Genomic DNA, 12,563 nt, shown 5'->3' with positions numbered 1-12,563 from the left:
TTATTAAATTTTATATATTAATTTTTGGCACGCTTTTCAATGTTCATTTAAAACATAATTCCTCCATATTTTTTTAATTTTTTTTTCTGAATTAAAATTTTATGTTTAAACTTTTATTCAAAAAAAGAAAATTTTTAAAAAAATTATAAAACTATATTTTGTAAAAGGCTCGAAATACGTGCAAACAGTGAATATATATAACTCCATGGAACGGAGGTAGTAACTAATTTGAGAGTTATTTTGGTACCTCTAACCCTAGTGTATGAAAATACTGAATAGGGATTGAACTATCGCAAGAAAAATGGATTTTTTTAATCAATTAAATTTTATCAATAAAAATTGGTAGGAATTGCTCAGCTATATTTTGTCATGTGTTGAATTTATTTAACTAAAATTTTCATGCATGCGGGTTCACGAACTTCATCTTCTGACAATAACATTTCTGACTTCAGAACAATTTTACTCCGTCCGTTCTTTTCATTTTTTTACAGTTTCCTTTTTGGTACGTCTCATTCATTTTTTTATATTTCAAAACTTACTAAAAATAGTAAATGGGTCCCACTATTTTCCTTTTTTTTTTTCCTTTTCACACTATTTTTACCCCACTATCTCCCTTTTATAGAGCTGTAATCGGGCCGAGCGAGCCGAATTTCGAGCCGGACGTAATTCGAGCCGAGATTTATCGAGTCGAGCCAAGCCGGCTCATTTAGTTAAACGAGCCTAAACCTCTGCCCGAACTCGACTCGTTTAATTTCACGAGTCGAGTCGAGCCGGCTCGTATAATTTTTCACTTGATCGAGCCTAAAACTCTGTCCGAACTCGGCTCGTTTAACTAAACCAGCTGAGTCGATCCCACTTAAACAAGTTCGAGCCAGGCGAGCTCGCGAGCCGCCCGACTCGAATTACAGCCCTACCCTTTTATATATTAAAAATTAATGGATCTCACCACTTCATCCACTTTTCTTTCACTTTTTCAAAAATTTGTGTCAATCCTTTTGATAATAAATAAAAATGACGGAGGTAGTACTTAGTTTGATTTTGGCCCCCTATTTTTCCAGTATAGCTGTATAGTATACTTACACTGACAATAATGCATGGAATCAACAGCAGCCCCATTACCGCGGGGCAAATATTGATTTATCATCATACACTTGACCATAAAAATCGACTTTTTTTTATCTCTTTTTGTGCTGGGATGCTAGAGCACCCTTGATGTAAGGTCAGGGTGATATCTTGAGACTAATAAATTGGACTTGAACAATATTTAAAATGGATTTTAACCTTTAATGCATAAAAAAAATGGACAGTCCTATCAAATGAGACCACATGATCCGGTATAATAATTTCTACGTTGGATGATTTTATTACTTTGATATCTGAATCCGGTTTTTGCTTATTTGACAGGTGGTTAGTGGGATCCAATTAAATGGAAAATGGGCTCTCCCACTAAAAATGTTCTTACGAGAGAATACAAGACTTTCATAATGAATTCTTGTTAATGTACATATTAAGTGCCCGTTTGGAAAATCTTAAAATAAATAACTTATGACTTAAAATGAATAAGTGTCTTATAAGTGATAAGTACGTAAATGCTTATAAGCTGTATAAGTGTTTGGATAAAAGTCAGAATTTTTTTTACTTAATTGAAAAAAATAAATAAATTATAAATAAAGTTATCTTAATTCGTGAGTATTATATTAGAAAAATAGTTTAGAACACATTTTTTAAAACTAAAGTTAATAAAAAAACGAAAATTCAAAATAATTTGAGAAAAAGTACGTTGTTAATAACATTCAACTTATCAACTTATAAGTTGTAAGTCCAACTTATAAGTTGGGTCGACAAACACTCCGAGATAAGTTGTTACGTGCTTATAAACTATAAGTAACTTATAAGCTGGCACACAAACGGGGCCTTAGTGCCCGTTTGAGAAATCTTAAAATAAGTAACTTATGACTTAAAATTAATAAGTAATTTTTAAGTAATAAGTAGATGAACACTAACATTCAGCTTATGAACTTATAAGTTATAAATTCAACTTATAAGTTGAGTCGACAAACACTTAGTGTTAAGCATAAATTATCCAAACCGACCGAAATCGCCCAATCCAAACCGACCAAACCGAATTTTACGGTTTACTAACGGTTTGGTTCGGTTACGGATTGGCATTTTAAAAACCGAATTTTTTCGTTTTGGTTTCAGTTTTTACCTCCAAACCGACCGATATAACCGAACTGAACTGAATATTTAAATGTATTAGTAAAGTGCAATTAATAATAAAATTATTATGTACAACATATGTTTAAACTAAAACATATAAAAGAACTAATCATAATCTATTTTATTCTAAGATATAAATATTCATGTATGTGTTATATTTTCACTATTTTTATTTTTATTCAATAAAAGCATAAGAATTGGTCGCATCTTTTTCGTACGTCTTCTTGCCTTTTTATTTTTCAAAGTCATTATTTTTATATATATTCTTTTTGAATATGATTATAATAGAAAATATAATTCTATAATATGATACAAAATTTCGATTCTTATTTACAATTTCAAGTTTAATTTAATTTCTAATTTTGTTTTACAGGAAAAACGGTTTAAACCGAAATCAAACCGAAACGAACCGTTTTAAACGGATTGGTTTGGTTTGGTTTTTTCACATAACGGTTTGGTTTAGGATTGGATTTTTGTGAAACCGCTAATTTCGGTTCGGTTTGGCCCTCCAAACCGTCCAAACCGACCGATACTCACCCCTACAAACACTCGTCAATAAATTATTACGAACTTATAAGTCATAAGTTGACTTATAAGTGGAAAGCAAACAAGCCCTTACACATGCCCACTTACAGATATTCCATGCCCTACGGATTTCATTTTCTCTCATTTTCTCCTTTTTCTCGAAGGCTTCCAGTTCCATGTTTGAGGGACTTTATTTGCTGGTGGAGAGTAACATGCTTAAGATACTTACAATCATACAAAATATTCGAAAATGCCGAATGAAATAAACTCTTCATATATACATGATTATTATCTTCATCTTCCCCTGCCTTTTGAGCCACTGATTGTGGAGATTGGCCGTTGCCAAAGACTTCGCATCACTAACTGAAGTTGACAAGCATTTCTCTAAATACTGTGTGTTTTAGTGTGTGTAAAGGTCAACTTTAAAGTCTGATATCAAGCTGGTGCACATTATGCAGATTTATAATTAGATAAATAAACAAACACAGCCATGTTGTCAACCACATGACAGCCTGACAATGAGGCCCAAAACCAGTATGATTGCGAGTTCTAGCTTGGATCATGTAGTTTCGACCCTACGCACATTTAGCTAGCTAAGATTCTGGTCAACGGTCATATCAAAACAGAGAACAGGGGGTCAACTTTTTATTGCCTTCTTTTATACTTCCTCTGTCCCGTTAAATTATATACATTACTTTTCAGCACGCTTTTCAATATCTATTTAAAACATAATTCCACAATGTTTTTTAATTTTTTTTTCTTAAACTCAATTCAAAAAAAAATTGAAAAAAACATTATCAAAATATACTTTATAAAAACATCGAAATACGTGCAAATAGTAAACGTATAGAATCGAACGAGACAGAGAGAGTATATATATATATATATATATATAAGGGGCCTATCCACAGTCATGGGTGGGTGGATAGGATTTATATCAACCAACAGATCTGAGCCGTTAATCTAAAAAAAGCAACGGTGGAGACGCTACGGCCGCAATGACACATAGTGGCGCCGCAATGACACATTGCGGTAGTGGTTTTCTGCCCTTTCTTTATGTTTATTCATTTATCTCAAAATATTTATATTATGATTATAAATAAATAATATTATTTATATTTAATAATTTCAATTAAAATATTATATATCAAATAATATTATATATCAAATAATATTTAATATCTCAATTATTATTAAACATAAATTAATATTTATATATATATATAAATTATATTGTTTAAATTTTTATTTTTGACCTCAAAATAAAATTTTTTACCCCACTTAATTTGTATTCTTGACCCCATTTAATCTATCTACCGTAGAAAAGGTACATCAATTTCTTAAAAGTAGATAAATTTATCTTTATATATTTAACAAATAGGTTAAAAATGATTAGAATGTACAAGTCACTACAACAAAATAGGCCAATTACGACGACCAACTTACGACGGAAAAAAATGCGCAACCAACTTACGACGGAAAAAAGTAAAACGTCGTAAATATTTACGATGAAATCCGTAACCGTCGTAAGTTTAATATTTTATTAATAAAATTATGCACGACACGATTAAACAAAAATGAAAATTATTTGAAGTTGCGACGATTTAAACATTTCGTCGTAAGTTAATTATTTTTATTAAAATTTTAAATTGAAATTGAATAAGAAAATATTTTCTCTAAATTTACAACGAAATATTTTCGACGGAAAAAATCGGATTGTCAAATTTACGACGGAAATTAAAATTCGTCGTAAATTATCAAAGATGGAAATTTAACTTTTTCCCAATAATTTTGGTGGGATAATAAAAATCATTTGAAGTTGTGACGATTTGAACATTTCGTCGTAAGTTAAATATCCAATTTACAACGAAAATTAAAATTCGTCGTAAGTTATCAAAGAGGGAAATTTAACCTTTTCCCCAAAATTTTGGCGGTAAATTTGACTTTTCTCAAAATTTTGGCGGTAAATTTGACTTTTCTCAAATTAGCACATGATTTTTAATAATTTCAATTTTTAAAAATATTATTTCATGATCCAACCATATTAATGTCAACATTTATTTGTTTGGGTGACATTTTAAAAATTTCAGAAAATTTTATATATTTTGATAAAATAATTTACTATGAAATATTGATTATATCAATAATATATATAGATATATATTGTCATCCATGCAGTTGTATCGATGAAAAATCAAACCACATATATACCATATTAATGTCAATATATAATATTGACTAGTTAGTTGTACTAGTAGAGTTGATAATTGACTGTTAAAATGTCAAACTAAATAATATTATTTTGATATGAAATTTTGGTTACATCACTAAAATATATACATATTGACATCCATACAGTTGGATCGTTGAAAAATATTTTTAAAATAATCGAAACACTAATTCAGGATTCAACACTAGTTAGCTGTACTAGTCAAACTGAAACTTGACTGTTAAAATGTCAAATCAAATAAAATTATTTTGATATGAAATTTTGGTTATATCAGTAATATATATATATATATATATTGACATTCATACGACTGAATCGTTGAAAAATATTTTTAAAATAATTGAAACACTAATTCAAGATTCAACACGAGTTAGTTGTACTAGTCAAACTAAAGCTTGACTGTTAAAATGTCAAACCAAATAAAATTATTTTGATATGAAATTTTGGTTATATCACTAATATATATACATATCTATTGACATCCATAGGGTTGGATCGTTGAAAAATATTTTTAAAATAATCGAAACACTAATTCAAGATTCAACACAAGTTAGCTGTACTGGTCAAACTGAAGCTTGACTGTTAAAATCTCAAACCAAATAAAATTATTTTGATATGAAATTTTGGTTATATCACTAATATATATATATATTGACATCCATACGGTTGGATCGTTGAAAAATATTTTTAAAATAATCGAAACACTAATTCAAGATTCAACACTAGTTAGTTGTACTGGTCAAACTGAAGTTTAACTGTTAAAATCTCAAACCAAATAAAATTATTTTGATATGAAATTTTGGTTATATCACTAATATATATATCTATTGACATCCATACGGTTGGATCGTTGAAAATATTTTTAAAATAATCGAAACACTAATTCAAGATTCAACACTAGTTAGTTATACTATTCAAACTCATATATGACTGTTAAAATGTCAAACCAAATAAAATTATTTTGATATGAAATTTTGGTTATATCACTAATATATATATCTATTAACATTCATACGGTTGGATCGTTGAAAAATATTTTTAAAATAATCTCAACACCAATTCAGGATTAAACACTAGTTAGATGTACTAGTCAAATTGATACTTGACCGTTAAAATGGCAAACCAAATATAATTAGTTTGATATGAAATTTTGGTTATATAACTAATATATATATCTATTGATATTCATATGGTTGGATCGTTGAAAAATATTTTAAAAATAATCGAAACATAAATTCAGGACTAAATACTCGTTAACTGTACTAGTCAAACTCATGCTTGACTGTTAAAAATGGCAAACCAAATATAATTAGTTTGACATGAAATTTTGGTTATATCAGTAATATATATATCTATTGAGATCTATATGGTTGGATCGTTAAAAAATATTTTTAAAAATTAACTTCTAATTTTTCTATTATGATTTTTTTGAATAATATTTTTAACGATCCAACCGTGTGAATATTAAGATATATTAATTTTAATCATATACACAAATATCAAATCTAAATATATGAATATATATATGTAAAATAATTGTCAATATATTAAAATATAGCAGTATATAAGCAAAATAGGTGAAAGTAGAAGGGGCAAATTGACCGCTCTTTCCGATTTTTCCCAAAACAACACCCTGCTTTTGAGAAACAGGACAGTCTAATTTCTTCACAGATATATTTTCATTCTCTCTTTCTGACTCCTCTCTCTCCCCTTCTCTCTTCCCCTCACTTTCTTCCCCTCTCCTCTCCTGCTTTTGTAAAATCTATACATACATAAATGTTTACTTTGATTTTGGCCTCCTTTGATTGATTTGTATGTTTCTTTTATGGAGGCTTTAGTTAAGGTTTCGTTTAGGGTTTCAATTGACTTCAATTTGGGGTTTCAGTTCGTGTTCAAAACTAGGGCTTTAGGGCTTATTTTTGGATTCAAGGGAAGGCGTCTCTCTCTCTCTCCATCTCTCCCTCTGATCTTTATTTCTCTCAGTATCTCTCCTCCTGCCTGGGATTGTCTCAATCTCTCAGGCTCTCTCCCTCTAATTTGCCTTGGTTGAAAAGTGCGGGAGGAGAGTGGTGGTGATGGCGAACCCGACGGTGATGGTGGAGACATTTTGTAAGGAGTAATTGGGAGCGGAGAAAGTGTTTGGTGCGGAGAGTGGTGGTGATGGCAAAGACGGTGATGATGGAGACGTGTTGTAAGGAGTAATTGGGATATATTTGTTTCCTAATTGACAATGTATAACACATACTGCTTGGTTGTAAGTGAAATGGAAAATGGTCAAAATGCTGAGGTAAAGAAGGCAAGGTAAAAAATGTATACACATTTTTTCGTATTTATTGTTTTGTAGTATTTTTTTTTAATTTAAAAATGATTTGTCTTGGCAGGAGGATGAAGCTACCTATTGTTAGAGAGAACTATCTTGTTGATTGCTTAAAAAGAAAAGAAGCTTCCATTTGTTTTGTATAAAATTGAAGCTTTAGGAGAGACCAGTGGCAGTGGTGTGCTGACAACCAAAGTGAAAGGTCGAGGTGATGTGCACGAAGCATCTGGCCTACAGGATACTGGACATATACTTCTGTCGAGTATTGAAGCTTGCCACTGAAGAAAAGGCACTCAGTTTCACTCAGGTTGCACGATAGTTATGACATACTGAATTGTTTCACTCAGGACAGAGTTGTATAAGGATACCTACCCGGGCAATGAGACTCCCTTTATCAGCTTCCCTTGTCCCCCATACAGGTGAGCTTCAGCAAACGCTCCGGATTTCTCAACTCAGGAACCATCAAAAACATTATGATGTCTGGCACTCTATGTACACAGTCGGCATATTTTCAATACTCTTTGCCATCCCTATATTCAGAGATGATGTGAAGAAAAACCAATATCAACCAAACCAATCCTTTTTCTTTTCGTTCATTTGACTAACAACCTCCATGCCTCGACCATCATATTAGCATCTAGTCTTCCCTTCCAATATATCTCATCAGATTGCATGATTAGAAATTAGTATGATCCATATAGTAACTCAAAATCTCGGTACATATCGATATTATTTTTGAATATTTCAACCCCCATTTCCGCGTGCATCAAGTCTAAAACACAGCAAATGCCGGAAAAGTGAGGGTGCGAACTATCTCCTGCAATAAAAACATTCCCATTGTTGTTGACCTCTATCCAACTACACCCTGGTTGCTTCTTCACTCCATTTTCTCTCATCCGACACCATATCTTTTCAGCTTCTAATCTCTTTCCACAACCCATGTACATTTCTGCCAAAATCATATACACACCTGAGTTCGAAGGTTCTAACCTGAGAACATTCTCCCCGGAAATCACACCAACCTCTAGATTCTTGTGTATTCTACACGCTCCAAGTAAAGCTCCCCAGACACTTGATGGAACTTCTACTCCATCAGCTCTCATTTGATCCAGAATAGTCAGTGCCTCTTTTGAGCATGAGCTTGCTTCCCTAGCTCTAGAGATGGCAAATTTGAGCATATCGTAAGGACACTAGTAAATGTAGCTTCATCGACAGAGACATTTTCTTGCCGCATTTTGATATATAGTTTGATCCCATCCTCCCCGTGAAGAAAAGGATAGTTTCAAGGTCAGTTGTCAATGATATATATTTATGTTCTCTTTTTATACTTCTTGATCAGTGTTCAAAAGATAGAATTATTATCGTCTAATGTGATAGGTTCAATAGTAAATATGTATATTAAAAATACATGCATTTGATTCTCCTTTTGCCTCTGCTTGAGATGTATGATATCAGGTTATTGCTAGAAAACGAATATTTCTAGATTGTAACATTCAATGAATTATTTCCGAATACATAATGAACTTGATATTTATGATAACCCATTTATATGTCATAGAAGAACGATTTAACTGTCTATCGATCATAGCTGAATTAAAATAAATAAGAGGACAGATATCAAGTACCTGATGCCAACTATGAACAAATTTATATATTTTACAGTAAAACCTCTATAAGGGCGAGAGTTTATTATTCATATATCAAGCAAACAACATTGTATGTATTATGTTGTGACCGATTACACTAAATAATCAAGTATTGACCTAAATACTAGATAAAAGAATATCTTGTGCCTTATGTATGCGTTTAACAGTCAATAGTCATAAATCCAGCTAAGTTGGTTATAGTTTACTTGCATTGTAAAATGTTAAAAAATAAAGCTTAATCCAAAAAATATCCCCAAAGAAAAAGGAATATTAATTTTATTTAGGAACTATTCCTTCTGCAAGTCCATCACATTCTTTATGATTTTTAATATCTACAGAGAGAGCAGGAGGAACAAATGCTACTAAACAATCGTTTGATGCAAGAGGTATATGAACTTCAATAGGATCTAAGGTTGCAAGAGTCTATAACAAACTGCAAAAATGTTTACAAGGATGCTTTGTCTATTTTGCAGGTTAATATTTGCATTATGATTGCCTCTCTGACTCTTAATCTTGCTGATAGCCTGATACTAATTAGCGAATTAGCATACTTTTGTGATTCAATAAGAATTTTGTAGTTGGTCTTGCAAATGATTTAATCAGCACTCAGTAGCTGATGAGAGCTCTCCAACTACAAAACTACTTCCGAGTGCATGTGAGATTGGCTCAATTTTTCTTTCAACCTTAGAAACCCACGTTTCAGGTGCTACTGATATCCATGACACCTCCCTAGGAAGCAGTCACTCAGTTCAAGAAGAATGCAACATGCTTCGAGAGAGACTTGTTAAAACAATTACATCTTTGGGTCGTCAGAAGCTCCAACTGTCAAAGATAAATATACAAAGAGTTCTCTTCAAGGCTGTGTTAGTAAGGTAGCTGTTTTGTCACAGATATTAAAATGTCTTGTGCCACTTTCTATGTTATTAATTGTGTTATTCGCTTTCTATCTCTGTTGAAGTAGTATGATATTATGATTGTACATCTTCCCTTTTTTTAAGCTATTGTGTGAAAGACGGGTTCAAATACTAAATACCAAGAGCAGCCAATTTTTGAAACAAGTCTGTTCTATGTCTCACTTACAATATACACAAGTGTTATTTAGAGTTTTAGCCTTGCAGGTGAATTATCACTGGATTATACTGTTACATGATTATCTTTACTGTCGAAATCTAAATGTACATCTATTTTCAAATAATAAGAACAGTTTTCTTGTTCTTTTTCCCCCTAATAAATATTCATGGTTTAGTATGTAAATTAATCATTGTATCTAGGAACTTTGCATGTCTAGGGTACCTTTAGTGATCTTGAGTTGAAATTCCAGAAAGCTGAGTCTTTTTCCATTTCATTTTTGAGTTTACCTTTTTATTGTTGATAAAGGAATTTTTAGTTTTTTGTCTAGTAAATTCGACCCGGTTACAACAATGGTACCCTACTTGTACCAACTTGGTGAGAACTGAAGTGCTTTCTAAATGTGCATTTAATTTCCAAATAGTCAGGTAAAAGGCTATTTTGACAGAAAGATATAGTAAAATAGTTCAAGGTTTAATGTTACAGTAGTAAGCATTTGGAGTCCAAAGATATGTGTGTGTTTGTGTGGTTTTTAATTCTCTGCATATTATATAAATTGACCCATTTATAAATGGTTCTCATACATGAACATGATTCTCATACTTAATTAGTCATGATACAAGATTTTTTTTTTTTAACTTAACTTTGGTTTTTTCTATATTTGTATAAACTGCGGTTTAGAGAAGACATTTGAATTTTTGTCACTACTGTGTTAGATTTGTGTCTAGAAATAGAATGTTGTCTTTATTATTTCTTGTGTTCTAAGTGTGTGTTCTTTCGCTGCACAGGTCAATTGCCACTGATTTCAGGTTTTGATAGCATGACAAGTTCAGCAACTAAATTTGAATTAGATAACAGTAGTCAATCGGATATTTTCCTGGGCGTCTAATTGAAGTGCTAGTGTATTTCTTTATATTTTACTCTGTCCCACCCTTTTGTTTTTGATGAGCATGACACTCATGTTACCGGAATATAAGTTATTTCTAAGTTAGACTTAAAGAATGTAATTATGTAATGTGTTTGATCTGGAATTATTGATATAACTTGATACAATGATAATTATGTATTTTGCTTTGATAAATATTGATTGTCTTTTGGCAGTTTTAGAGTTATGTTGAGTTTGTGTTTAAAATTTAAATTGGAAGCCGAAAATGACTGAAAACTGAAAAATCAGTATTTGATTATTCTTGAAAAACAAACTTACGACGGTTATTCTTCAAACATTCCGTCGTAATGTATATATTTTCATATTTAATTATTTTTTTTGAATTTTCATTTTCAAGCTTATAGACCCCACGTTCTAAATTACGACGTTTTTTCTGTCGGAAATTTCTAACTTAAGATGCTTTTTTCCGTCGTAAATTATGGTTTATCTCATTAAAAGTGGGTCCCGTAAAGTAATATCCGACGTTTTTTCTGTCGTAAGTAGATAACTTACGACTTTATTGTTCGTCGTATTCTGGTATCTTGCGACGATAAATTCCGTCGTAAGTAGATTTATTATTTTATTGAGTATGTGGGCCTCTACTTCCTAACTTGCGACGCAATTTTATCTTGTGACGAAAAAACGAACTTACTACTCGATCAAAAACGACGATTTTTTCCCGTCGTAAATGGCTCAATTATGACGATTTCAGTTCAAAAAAACCGTCGTAAATGACCAAATTTGTTGTAGTGAGTAAAATAATAGTCTTGTTACATATATCGAAGTTGTGTGAATTGTAAATATCGCAAGTACAGTTTTACAATTCGATTCGGTCAAAACCTGGTTCGGGTATGGCGTCTCAACAGACCCTATATTTTTAGGTAAAACCCGACCCGACACAGTTAAAAGTTCAGGCTTAAGTACGACCTCATTAAAAACCCGAAAACTAGCGGTTAAAATCTGATTATTCTAATATTTATATATATATATATTTATGAATTTACATTTACTATAAATATAAATAATATTTTAAACACATATATATATATATATATATTTATATATCCGTGATTCATAATATTATTTATATATTTTATTGCAGGATTAATGAAGGAAGATATAGTAAATACACTCTATATATATATTTGGATAATATTGATAAAACATATTATTCTATAAACATGTTTATTTTTTGCAGAACTTAAATGTTTTCAATGAAATAATGTTGTCATAAAATTTTTCATGCAAACTAATACATTTTTACGATGAGTAGTTGCTAACATATGTAATATTAAGTATCTTTAGAAAAAAACCCGGGCCGAAAAAAGCCCGGTGAGACCCATCTTGAGGGCCCAAACGGGTTCTGAGATTTTCGGAAAGCTCAGTCCGATCAAAATTAAAGCCCGAAAAATTCGATTCGGTCAAAATCCAAATTTTTTAAGATCCAATCAAAATCTGATCCAATGGACCTTGGACCTTTTATGCGTCTCTAAACCGTATAAACAAATGTGCTGAGGTTACAAAACCATATGAGAGTACTTTCATAAAAAGATTAAAAAGCCTGTTAAATGTAATCAAATGGTGATATTATATTATATAACTGGAACTGATCTGGTTCTAAGTGGAAGTTAG

The 12,563-nt window shown here is 31.3% G+C and overlaps 1 long non-coding RNA gene across 1 annotated transcript; it reads left to right on the top strand.

The window, feature by feature from the left end:
• The first annotated feature begins 6,576 nt into the window (after window positions 1–6,576).
• LOC141690296 (uncharacterized) lies at window positions 6,577–10,997 on the top strand. The gene is made up of 5 exons (XR_012562713.1): window positions 6,577–7,276; window positions 7,357–8,579; window positions 9,277–9,324; window positions 9,412–9,810; window positions 10,795–10,997. It is a non-coding gene; the product is annotated as an uncharacterized LOC141690296 (long non-coding RNA).
• Window positions 10,998–12,563: the final 1,566 nt, after the last annotated feature.

This window comes from Apium graveolens, chromosome 10, assembly GCF_009905375.1.
Source record: "Apium graveolens cultivar Ventura chromosome 10, ASM990537v1, whole genome shotgun sequence".
Taxonomy (NCBI): Eukaryota; Viridiplantae; Streptophyta; class Magnoliopsida; order Apiales; family Apiaceae; genus Apium; species Apium graveolens.
Note: the sequence above shows the minus strand (reverse complement) of the source record. Positions and strands in the feature narration are given on the sequence as shown.